This window comes from Phyllostomus discolor, chromosome 13 (genome assembly GCF_004126475.2).
Source record: "Phyllostomus discolor isolate MPI-MPIP mPhyDis1 chromosome 13, mPhyDis1.pri.v3, whole genome shotgun sequence".
Classification (NCBI taxonomy): domain Eukaryota; kingdom Metazoa; phylum Chordata; class Mammalia; order Chiroptera; family Phyllostomidae; genus Phyllostomus; species Phyllostomus discolor.
Window position 1 is genome coordinate 34,490,372 of NC_040915.2, and position 12,160 is coordinate 34,502,531.

At 53.9% G+C, this 12,160-nt stretch overlaps 2 protein-coding genes across 3 annotated transcripts in view; one reads left to right on the top strand and one right to left on the bottom strand.

The window, feature by feature from the left end:
• The window catches only part of INSYN2B (inhibitory synaptic factor family member 2B), a 102,034-nt gene extending 92,156 nt beyond the window's left edge, over window positions 1–9,878 (bottom strand). For both annotated transcript variants that reach the window (XM_036013878.1, XM_036013876.1), the window contains exon 1: window positions 9,569–9,878. The gene's annotated coding sequence lies outside the window, so the exon portion shown is untranslated. The remainder of the gene's footprint in view (window positions 1–9,568) is intronic.
• The window catches only part of DOCK2 (dedicator of cytokinesis 2), a 362,016-nt gene that overhangs the window by 272,267 nt on the left and 77,589 nt on the right, over window positions 1–12,160 (top strand). The gene's annotated exons all lie outside the window — the stretch shown is intronic.

Below are 12,160 nucleotides of genomic sequence, written 5' to 3' on the forward strand. Positions count from 1 at the left end.
GGCCAGGCCTTGGCTCCCTGGAAGGTGCAAGTCCGCCGCCTCAGCCCCCACCCCCCTGGAGGCAGCCCCCCATGCTGCCATGTGGGGGTGCAGAAGGTATCTTAGATCTTCCCGAGACCCAAGAGAAGCCAAAACTCCAGAACTGTATGCAATGGCTTCTGGGGTTTAAGAATGTTGACCAGAAAGGCAAATGTTTTAAAAACACACTGTGCTGGCCAAACAAAGCATTTCCTGGGCTTTGGGAGGCCCGCAGGCCGCCAGTGGGAGGATCGCCGGGCAAAGTGACGGAAGGAAGCAGAGCCTCCCACAGCCCACCCCGCTCCCTGCCCTGAGGCCCCTTGAACGCACACCCAGAAGACTTTCATTATGCGCAGTGACTTCAATGATGAATCGTTTGGTTTTTAATTTAATGTTCTTGACCGGATTTGGATGCTGGGCACAGAACGTAATGGATCCAAGCAGGGATGAATAGTGGTAATCGAGACACCCGTTTAATTTTTTTGAAAGATGAAATTAGCGCTGAATGGCTTGTTCTTTCCCAAATATGGAACCTATGTGATGAGGAAGAAAAAGAAGAATGTGCATCTCAAACATCAGCCTTAGTTATTAGTTGAGGTCCATTAGCTCTGGGTATCAAGACAGCCACCTGGCTGAGACAGGATTGGGGGAGAAAATAGTCATTTTGCTTGCAGGGAACTTGGAGGCTCTGGGGCCAGCCTTTGGAGGCGGTAGAGAATCATATGGTTTTAACACTCTGTTGAGAATGGTTGGGTTCTAGGACCCGCTCTGCCAGTGTCAGAGGCTGGGCAGCCACAGGGAAAACCACCTAACCTCTCAGGTCCAGGGCTGTCCCTATTTGTGCTGTGAAGAGTCTAGCTCGCAAGGACTCCAAAGAATCACTCTTCCCATCAACTCTCCAAGTCTAAGCTTTAACTCTGATTAGGCTGCTGCCAGGATTTCCTCTGTCTGGCCTGCCAGCATGAACGAGTCAGCAGGGGGTTTAAGGAACAAATCAGCCCAGGCAATAGCGGCATCTTTTTTCTTCTCTAGATGGGATTAGTAGATATGGGCTGTAGTAAATGGATCTATCTGGACGCCGCCAGGCCAGCTCTCCGGTGGCATTGTTCACTGTTGCCCGATTTTTCCTTCACTGGGGGCAGGTCGGAGCAAGGGGTCGGGGGGTGGCTGCGGGAAGTCAGAGTCCGACGCAGGGGCTCTCTGACCGGGGAGCCGTCTGCTCCAGGGGAGGGGAGGCTGGAGCAGGTGGGGGAGGACCTGTGTTCCTGCCAAGCTGCATTGTCACCTTTATTGATGGTGACGGGGAGAGGGAGTCAGCAGGCAGCTAATGTGGACTGCAGCGCATGGTAATTGGAAGGTGTTGTTACCATCCCAGAGGACGGGGAAGTGAAAGTGGGACAAATGGGAATTTAAGAGGAGGGAGTTGAGCAGAGGGAAAGAATGAAAAAAAAAAGGAGTATGATGTCATTGGGAAAATTTGCAAACCAATAAATCAATGAGGTGCCATTCTGGGGGCAGAGAGGAGCCAGGCTGTCGGGAATCTGGGGCTGACCGGAAGGAAGCACAAGGTCAGCGTTCTCGCCGGGGGGTCCGCTGGACAGGAGCCCTGAGAATGGACTTCCACTCCCTTCAGCCCCTTCCTCCTGGAGACTCTTTTTTCCCCATGAACAGTATCAAAAGCAATGCTCTCTCCAGAAGGGCTTTACGGGGGCTCATTAATGGGAAGCCTTGGAGTCAGCTTTTCAAACAGTTATCTCTGAGTTCAGCTTCATGGGATTTTTTTCACCATTGGGATCAGCTTCACAAAAGCCAGAGCATGATGATTCTGGCAGTTTTCACTGTTAACACACAAAACGGCGCTCCCTTTATAGAAACGGAGAGCAAGGACGTCGAGGGCTTCCCTTAGTTCTCAAAGCCTTGTCAGCAGAGCTGGCCCGGAGGCAGCCCAGGAGGCAGGTGCTGGCGTGGCTTCCCGTTACCTGCAGACCGAGGTTCGAAGCCCTCAGCCCGTCACTTGCGACCCTCCCAGTCTGCCCCTCCAAACCTCTCTCGCGGTCTCCGCCTGCAAACGTCTGCTGTACCCCCGCACACACCCAGTGGGCCCCTCTCAGACCCCAGGGCCTGGGTGTGCTGGGGCCGGCAGACCACGTGCATCACAGACAGCTAGACCTATCTGGGGGAAGGTGGGAATGCCAGGAGATGCCCGGCTGAAAAGTTGGACTTGAAGTTTAGGACACGGTGGGGCGAGAGACCTTTTTCATTTGTCTTTCTTCCATACCCAGAGGAAACACAAGGGAAAAACTTTCCTCCACCAAGTGATCATCCCTCCTCAGAACTCCTCGCCCGGCTGCCCAGTTGTCCATGAGTGCGTTCGCCTGCCTGCCTGCCCCTCCGCTCCCTGCAGCCTGGAGGCTTTGCGAAGGGAGACAAAGGGCGGACAGAGCTTCTGTCGGCCCCCGTCCGCAATGCAGCTCTCCGGGTCCGCAGGGAGGTCTAAATCATCCTCCCCGAGCCAACCAGAAGCTCGCTCCGCACTTCCCCAGCTGGTCGGCAGACTGCTCCTGGTGAACCGGAAAGGGGGCCGAGGCTGCGCGCGGCAAGGAGGCTGCGTCAGCGCCTCCGGAGGGTTGGGCTGTGCGTGTGACCCACCCTCACAAGGGTCCTGCGGGCAGTAAGCCCTGCTCTCCCCAAGACACGAGAACAGAGGCTCAGAGAGAGGAGGCAACTTGCCCAGAGTTCCAGAGTGTGTGGAAGAGATTTGATCCCAGGACTTAGGATGCTGTGTCCAGGGCCTTCCAGGAAAGCTGCTTCTATGGGAAACCGGTTACACCATGTATAATGTGGTGCCGGCGTCTCACACCGAATCCTTCCTGACCTTCAATGCCCCGAGCAATGCTGAAAATGGAGGGGTTATCCCCAGCGGAGCCTAAAATCATGGGAGACTTGTAAGCCGTGGAGCACAGTTGTTAAGAGAACTGGTCTTATCTGTGTAGCCGCGTGTCTAGCCTTATCAACTGGTCTGTCTGCTGATATCATCAGTGAGACTAGCGCCATCCATCCATCCATCCATCCATCTCTCCATCCATCCGTCCATTTATCCACCCATTCACCCATTCATCTGTCTACTCCTTCATTCATCCATCTCTCCATCCATGTATCTGTTCATTCATTCCTCCATCCATCTACCCAGCCAGCCAGCCAGCCAGCCAGCCCTGTATCCATCAGTTTCTCCATCCATTCTCTCTCTACATAAGCACAAGACATGTCTAGAATGTTTCTTAATATTTTAGAGGCTTATTGAATTGCACCGAATGTTCTTAATATTCAAGAGAGGCAGGGGACATGGTAAGGTGAAATATTATGCACTTTTCCTCTCTTCGTGTGATTGCTTGATTTTCATATTAACAGTATGTCATGTTCCCAAAACAGTAAATAGTCTTTCTGTGTTTTCTAAAGAAAGCAAAAGCCTCTGGACTCAAGCTGATCCGGGCAGGTCACGTCACCTCCCTGCTCCTTGGTTTCCTCATCTGTCCAGCACCCGTGGTTCTGCCGACACCGATCGGATGTTGGGAGGGTTCAATGCGATAAAGCACAGAGCGCGCTCAGCCCACAGTGAATGCCAGATAACTGGTGGCTGTTGTCACCATCAGCATGCTTCTTTAGCACAGCGCCTGACGCATAAATGCCCCACTAATATTAGCTCTCCTTCTTCCAGTCCTTTTCTTCCCTTGCCACAACCCTACACAGAGGCCTGACTGCTGGACAAGTAGAGGGCGTGGCGTGCTGCCCAACACACGCTTGGTTCTTTAACTGGTAGTTGTCGTTGTCCTTCAGCCCACAGTGCCTCCTGCGTGAGATGTCACATCCTCCTGCGGCCCCTCTCCCAGGTGAAGGTGACCTTGGTGTCATACAGAACCTGGGCGCAGATGTTTGCAGGAGAAGGTGAGGGGCTACTTAGGAGGCTTCCCCAGGGCCCACCTCCCCTCGATGCCCCTGGCTGTGGTTTCTGTCAGGGAGACGCGAGGCGAGGACAGCATCCCGTTGTCCAGGGCGCAGGCAGGCTTATCCTGAGGCCCTCAGGGGGAAGCTTGGAAGGACATCACTGCTGTGTGTGCCCAAGAGCAAACCCTCGTTTCTGAAACTAGTCCTTTTGCAATCAATCACATTCACGAATGTCCCTGCCCACACCTCCATCAGAAAAGCCACCTTCTGCTCAGTTAAAAACTGGGGTGCCCTGGATGATAGCACCCCTCTCCTAACAAGCAGCCCTCTTGGGTCCCACAGACACAGACGACTCCCCCCAGGCACTGGGAGCGGCCAGAGAAGTCCCCTCTTCTTTCAGCTCCGGACCACAGGGGCATGAGCTCACGCAAAACTAGAGCCCCAAACCGCGCCTGCCAAAGGAGGGCCAGTGCCTGCTGCAAAACAACTGTTCCGCAAGAGGCACTTTGCTGAGGGGCCGAGACTCCACCACGGAGGAGGAAGGGGCCACGTGAAAAACATCACGTGTGTGTTTCCCACGGCCCTGGGGCCCGGGGACCTCCAGTGTAGTGTCTTGGAGGTGGGCTTATGCGGTAAGACATAGAAAATGCCTCCTCACAGAAGGGTTCTTCAAACACACAGCAGCCCGAGTGAGCTTCTTAAAGCCACATCGATGGCCCCCCTTTGCACTGGGGGGAAAATCCAAACTCTTGTCTCTGATGCACGAGGGCCCCGGGCCCGGCCCCCACCTGTCCCTCTGACCTCACCTCGCACCGCACCTTCCCTCCTTTCGTACCTGCCAGCCCCGCCGGCCTTCCCTGGGCTCCTCCGGCGCTCTCAGCGCCTCCCACCGCAGGGCCTCTGCTCCTGCTGTTCTGCCGGACTCTTGCATGACCGGCTCCCGCCATTCTCAGCTCCACCGAAACATCAGCTCTCTCAGAGGCCACCTCGGACCCCCTTACTGCAAAAGGGTCCGTTCCCACGCCTTTCTGTCTCACTGCTTTGCAGTATTTTATTAGCAGTTATGTATCGCTATCTAAAATTATCTTACTTGTATATTTACTTGTTTGTGGTATGTTTCCCAGCCCTGGCCCTGTACCCAGTGGGAATATGAGCTCTCTACGAAGAAATCCCTTATTTATCTCATTCCTGGCTGTGTCCCCACCACCGAGACATGCACTGAAGCGTAGTAGATGCTTAAGAAATATTTGTTGAATTAAGAAATGTGTGAAAGAAGAACCTCACTCCGTCTTGATCAAATGTAAGTTAAGATGAAGCGCGCTCAGAGTAGAACAAACATTCTTTCATTTCCGGCCTCTCCTAAGGCAACAGCTGACCTTGGCTTCTCATGGTTTGTGAGGGGAGCGGTCCCTGCAACATCTTTCACAGACAGGGATATTGTAATCCATGCAGCTCCTCATCCAGCAGCTATCTTATCGATCCCGGGCTCCGTGCAAGGTCACTTCTAGACTCTGGCAACACGGGGGTGAGGGGATGGACAGAAGTTTCTGTCCATCCAGGTGGAGCTGCCGGCACCGTCATGGTGGAATGACGAAAAGAACACACGTTTTGCCGTCAGAGAAGCCCACATTTTCCATTCCTGCCCCACTGTATACGGCCTGTCTGTCTACCGCGCCTCCCACTTTCCTCATCTGTGAAATGGGCAGAAAGCCGACCTCATGAGGCTATTGAGACGATTCAGTGAGAGAACGAATGGATGGAATTTGCTCGCCTTCCACTTACTTCCCCTCGGGACTCAACGTCCCACTGCATTCTCGGGAGGATCTAAAGTGACCCCACACCACGGAGCCGCGTACGCAGGCTCGAACCGGGAGCAGGCCGGGTTAGTTCCGAAGGAAGAACGTGTGGCCAGCTCAGGCTCCTCTTCCAGCCTTGGCTCAGAGCCGCCTCATTACCCCTCCCCTCCTGCTCCTGGTCAGCGAGGACAGCTCCCCGAGGGGACGGCGTGCCTGCAGCTCTGGGCCTAGCCAGGCTGGACCCGTCCCCAGGGCCCACAGCGCCAGGCGGGGTCGCACACACGTGTGTGTCGGGGCCCGTCCAGAGGACACGGCATCCAAGGGGCACTGCTCTGCCTTCCTGCCATGCTGTGCGTGTGACAGGGAGCAGGTCACGAGAAACCCCTGGATCTGTGACATCAAGAAGCTTCCCCTGGAGGAAGGTGACTTGGTTAACTCCGTCACCCAGCAGGACCCCCGGGTAACCAAAGAATGTCACTGCACGCAAAGACAGGCGCCTCTCACGGCCAACCGCTGGGGACTGAGTTTTCAATGAACACAGTCGTATTGCATGCTTTTGGACACTGTTGTCACCCTTCCTACCTGCCAGCAACTCTCCCCAAATGAAAGAGACCTCCCAGCATGCTCTGTTTCGAGAGGCACACACTAGATTTACTAAACAGCTGGGATGCAGGGCGTGTCGTTAAGCAACAGCGGAGTCAAAGGGCACTTGGATGTCTGTCCCAAGCTGTGCCTGGGAGCACTCGGTGTGTCCACAGGCAGTCCCAGAGAGGTGGTGTCATCCCTTCCTCTGCCCGGATCCAGAATTTCAGTTCGCTGACCTGCATAGTTTCTCTGGACGGGAGTCAGCGACAATGACAATAATAGTGATAGCTGATCATTATCAAGGGCTTTCTATGTTCTAAGTGCTTTCTACAGATTGATTTCATTTGCAACAAAACTGTGTGACGTAGGGAATATTTCTACCCCCTTTCACAGATGAGGACGCTGAGGCCCAAGACCCTGCCCGAGCTCACACTCCCCGTAAGCGGTAGGGCTGAGGTTTGAACTGAGGCCGCCTGGCTCCTAGGCCCCCACTCTGATGCTCCGTCTGCATCCAGGCAGAACCAGATGGAAGCTCTCCGGAGTCCTTTAAAGCACGGCCTTACCCATCCTGCTCACTGCTGCACCCCAGCACCGTGCCCAAAACGTGATGGTGGCAAAGATGGAACGCGCACGCTCGTTCCCCCAAACACTGCCCCCAGCCAGCACTCTGCACTGCCAGCAAAGCTCAGAGACGGCGGAAGGGGTTACATGGTGCCCGTCTCTCCTGACACCACAGCCTCCCACCTCTGGTCCCAGATCCGCCACGCAGCCAGCCATGGTTCCATCCGAGAATAAAATCCGTTACATAACCACATGGCAGACACAGGGGTAAATGGAGAAGCAACCTAAAAGTGGCACCTGGCCACTTTCAGCCTCCAAAGGAAATAGATGGTCCAGTAGGTAGAACTTTTCATCTCCCTGTGAGCCTCCCTCGGCATGCAAACTTTCCTTCATCTCCTCTCGTTGGTGCCTTCTATATTTTATTTTATTTTGGTCTTGCACATTATTTGAAGTTACTATAGCAACGTGTCACCAGCTGGTATCGCATAGTAAAGTTGGCTGTTTTTCTCTCTCTGCGATCTCTTCACACCCACTGATCTCAGGTGAGTGGGGGACACATTCGCAGCAACCATGCCTCTTCCCCCTCCAGCACCTCCCCCCACCCAGTTTCGTTTGTTTTCCGGGGCTGGGCAAACGGATAGCCTCTTCCTGGTTCATGGGGCACTGCAGGGGTCCTGCCGGGAGCATAGGTGTGTTTGCATGAGAGGTGATTGAATAGATTCGCTCTATCAGTTTATGATGATGATGATGATATTCTATGCAAAAGAGTAGAATGATTTGGGGAGGGCTCCTCTCCTAATCACAGTCACCTAGTTTCCTACCTAATTAACGTTAATCACACAATATTGGGTTTTTCTTTTTCTCTCTTGCCATTACACAGCGAAGACAGCCTGCCTATTTGCCTTTGGAGCTTCTGCTCCCTCCCAGGTGGGCAAGACCCCCCCCCCCCCGCCCCGTACTGATGGGCTGAATTAATTAAGAGGACTGATGGTCTGGGACCACTCAAAGGGCTTCCATAGGGGAAATGAGCCGGCTGTTCAAGGCGTTAAGGAGCCCCCCCATCGGCCGAGAGCCTGTGAGGATCGCACTTATTTTCACACGTTTGACCTAGTTTCAAACCGTGTGTCTTCATGCTGTGATTCATTAGCTACATTTGAAACCTCCCTGAAAGGAGCCGAGGTGACTCTGGCCGGCTTGTGCCAGTGCCTCGGATACTGTTTCTCTCCGGGGTTTAATAGGCAAGTCCCCTGATATTCTGTTTTAAGAAGCAATTTCCCACCCAGACGCCCGGCATGCTGCTCGGGTATGGGTGAGTGGCTGCCTCATGCCCCGGTAGTAAATACATGTCCACTACACAGTGGACTGCGCGGGCCGGGAAGGAGGGGGGTTCTCCCTAGCCCGGACTGCAGGGGACCCATACCCTCCCCCCCACACACCATTTCCCCATGCAGTGTTTCAAGGCTTTCCCATGCTGCCGACAGGGCTGGGGAGTTTGGGCTCCTACACGATAAAGTTTGAGCTACGCCAACGTTTAGAGTATCTGAGTTGCTTGGGCAAATGCAGTCTGATCATCGCCCTCCCCCCCTCCACCCAATTCCTGTCCCTCTTTCTGAACATTGGAATCACAGTGCACACAGAAGTGGGGTCTCCAACTCGTAGAGAGGGAGGGGCAGGCAGCGAGAGGGGGAGTTACCGTGTTGAGGATAGTACTGAAGGGGTACACAGCAGGAAAGCAGGATGTTATTCTGTCATTCTATCTACACGTGACAGAGGCTTCTTTGGGTTTTTTTGTTCTGTTTTGTTTTTGTTTTTTTTCTAAATGTAAATGCCTGGAGGAGCTTCTCTAAATAGGAACCTGCTGCTGGCGTCTCATGCCATTTCCCGAAGCAGTCACTCGCAGTGGTGCGATTTCTGAAAAATTTGATCCTAAGGTAGACACCATGCTAGAAACCAGGGTGCTTCCGGGGGGGGGGGGGGGGGGGGGGGGAGGAACACTGGTATTTGTCATTAGCAGCCAAATGCAGGTAACTTGCCCAAACTTCAGTCACACCACACTACCGAAAGGCACCCGGCTGGGTGTTCCTACGTGGTAGTTAGAACGAAGAAATGAACGAGCCGGTAAAAGTAATTCTGATTGACCGGTGAACCGGAACGCCCCGAGCCAGTGCTCATAAAAAGAGAATGCTTTTTTCATACCACGGTCACTCTCTGTAGCTGGGCACCGGAGCCCCCTCCCCCTTTTTATTTAATGTTATTTTCTTCTAAAAGGAAGCATGGAAGTTTCTCTCAAACAAGGCTTAAGACAATGCAGCCTTTTCAAGGCAATGCCAGTGAACTTGAGCACCCGGGGTTCTCTGGTTTCCTTTTTTTACCCCCTTTAAATTCAAATCAAGCCACTGGAAATAACAAGCATTCCATCTCCGTGCATTTGGGGCAGGCTGCGGTTCTGACAATGGTGGATTTCCCACAGCACCACACCACACACACACACACACACACACACACACACACACACACACACACACACACACACACACACACGGAGCTCAAATCCCGGGACTCGCTGATGCCAAAGCTTTCAAAGTAAACTATTGTCCGAGAGGCGATAGCATTCTCTCTCACGGGATCATCGATCAGAAAAAATAAAACCCAGCCAGACCTCTTACCTTGAGGCAGTGGAATTACCTGCAGAGGAGGTCCCCGCTTCCTCGCAAAACGAGCCCGGCTCTGGCCAGCAGCGGAATTACTCCAACCCAAGGAATAAGAAGTCCTTTACGCTGTAATTTTCACTGTTTATATGCCAGGAGTGTAGTGGGTCTGCTCACGTAGGAATAAATAAAAAGCCGAACAAACTGCACGGCTGCTACCATGTGAAAAAAGACCTCTAGCGGCCACGGGCTGAATCTCTCGGAGGGAGGGAGAGGAGACGGAGGGAGTAGGGGAACAGTAGTTCCTTCTCTCTCTCTCCCCCCTCTCGCTCTCCCTAATTCGCTCTATATCCTCTCTCTCTCGGTTCTCTCCTATCCGCCTGTTCTCTCTCTCCTCTCTTCTCCTTCTCTCTCTCTCTCTCTCCCCTCTCTCTCTCTATCTCGTCTCTCCTCTCTCTCTCCCTCTTCCTCTCCTCTCTTCTCTCTCTCTCTCTTCTCTCTCCCTCCTCTCTCTCCCTCCCTTCTCTCTCTCTCCTCTCTCCCTCTCTTCTCTCTCTCTCTCTCTCTCCTTCCCTCTCTCTCTCCTCTCTCTCTCTCTCACACACACACACACACACAAACACACACACAGCACTCTCAAACTCTAAGATTTCTCCTCTCTTGCATCGCCCCTGGCCGGAAGGGTAAACAATGAATGGTAAAGCCTGTTTCTTGGTGTGAGGGGGACCTGGGTAAGTCAGCAGTGATTGTGGCACTCTGGTCTGAAAGGGACTGTCAAGTTCACAAACTCACCACCACCCCCTGGGGGCCTGAGCTGGAGAGGGCATTGGACTCCCTGGATGGTCCAGGTGGTGCCCCCCCACACCCCCTCAGGGCAGAAGCTCAAGGTCCCCATCAACAGTGCCCACTCCGCTACTCCGGACAGCCCCAGCCCTGTGCTGTCGGCCGGCTGGCATGTTTTTGGAACATGTATGGTGTGTGTGGCGGTCACTAGCAGGCAGGGCTGGCTTCTCGATGTGTGACCTGGCCTGGCGCTCCAAAGGGCCGTGCGTGTGTCCTGATATTCCAAATCATTTCTTATCGGGGACTCTGTGTTTTCCTTTCATCCTGAGCCCCGCTGATTACGTAGCTGGCCTGGCTGGCTGGGGACGCACACTCTCCCTGACGTCCCGATCGGAAAGAACCTGGAAGCAGATGAGAATCCTTGTTTGGGGGGTTGCTTTCGGGCGTGAGGACTTGAGGCCCATTCACGTCCCTAAAGACGTCCTGTGGGGGAGGACGGGAGGGGCTTCTGGGGACGTCAGGCTCTTCTTCCGCTGCTACACTGGTTTATATTTGTGATATTTTCGGTTTCATCTGTGTTATATTTTTAACAAAGGAAGAAGGGGTGGTTCTTTTTGTTTTTGTGGGGTGTGTGTGTGTGTGAGTGTTATTGTTGTTTTTAACAGCAAGAGCAGTTTGTGATGCCGAACCCATGTTCTCGGCTCAAATGCAGCACTTCCAGCCCACCCGCCAGGGCAGCATTCTAGCCGACACCTTTAACCGTTCCCTGGAGAAACCCGTGTGTCCGCCAGCCGCCCATCTGCCCCAACCTTGTCCTTGACCCAGCCTAGTGGGACTTCCCTGGCTAAGATAGCAGCCCCGGTGGAGTCTCGTAGGAGATAGTCTCAGGGGGCCTCTGCCCCCGCCCCATGGATCTGTGGTCACTACTTCCTTTGCCAGGCTTCCAGGGTGGGTCTCCCCAAATCCTGCTTGTAGCCCAAACAGAAAATGCACCGGTACAGACTCATGACATCTGGGAGGGAAAAAGCAGAACAGGGTGTGGTAACGGGCTCTGGTGCAGGAAGGGGCGTGGTGCTTGCTCCTCTAGTCCCACAGATCCTTCCAGACCCCCCGAGTCTCCAAGTCTTTGCATTGATTTCCCTCTGATCTGAATCCCTCTGGTGCTTGGTCTGCTTCCCGGGTCCAGGGTCTTGGACTTTTCCCCTCACGGATGTGCATCGTACTTTCCCAACGAGATCACGAGCTCCTGGGGAGCAAAGACCACCTCTTCTCATTTCTTTTATCCTCCATGGCCCCGAACAGGGGCTGGTCCCTGGTGGCCCAACCACTGATCCTCCTGCAGAGAACGTCAGGGTGAAGCGCCACAGGAGCCGTTGGATTCCTCTGAGACCCCGGTTGGGGTCCGTGGGTGGATCACTGTCCCACTTTACAGATGGAAGCACCGGGGCTTAGACATGTAAGACTACCACATATTCCACTGTCTCCCCAGGATGTCGATGTGGCTGGCTCTCCCGACGCCAGCACAGGGGCCCTTTCCCAGTGCTGAGCAGCTGGAGAGGCGATGGGTCGGCCCTCTATTCTGTATCTGGAGCTCCTCTTGCAGTCCCGGGCACACCATAGGTGTTCCGTGAGCGCTTTTTGGCTGAACGAGCTGATGAAAGAGCCAGAAAGAGCATTTCCTCACAGGGAAGTTGCATACGATGATCTGGGAAGGGGATACCCTCCATCCCTGGGGGGCATTTTTATGCTTGCCTGGGATGGTTGGGGTCAAAGAAATGGAGAAAATAAATCTCATGGTCCTGTCTCCACTACTTCACGGCCTTTTTT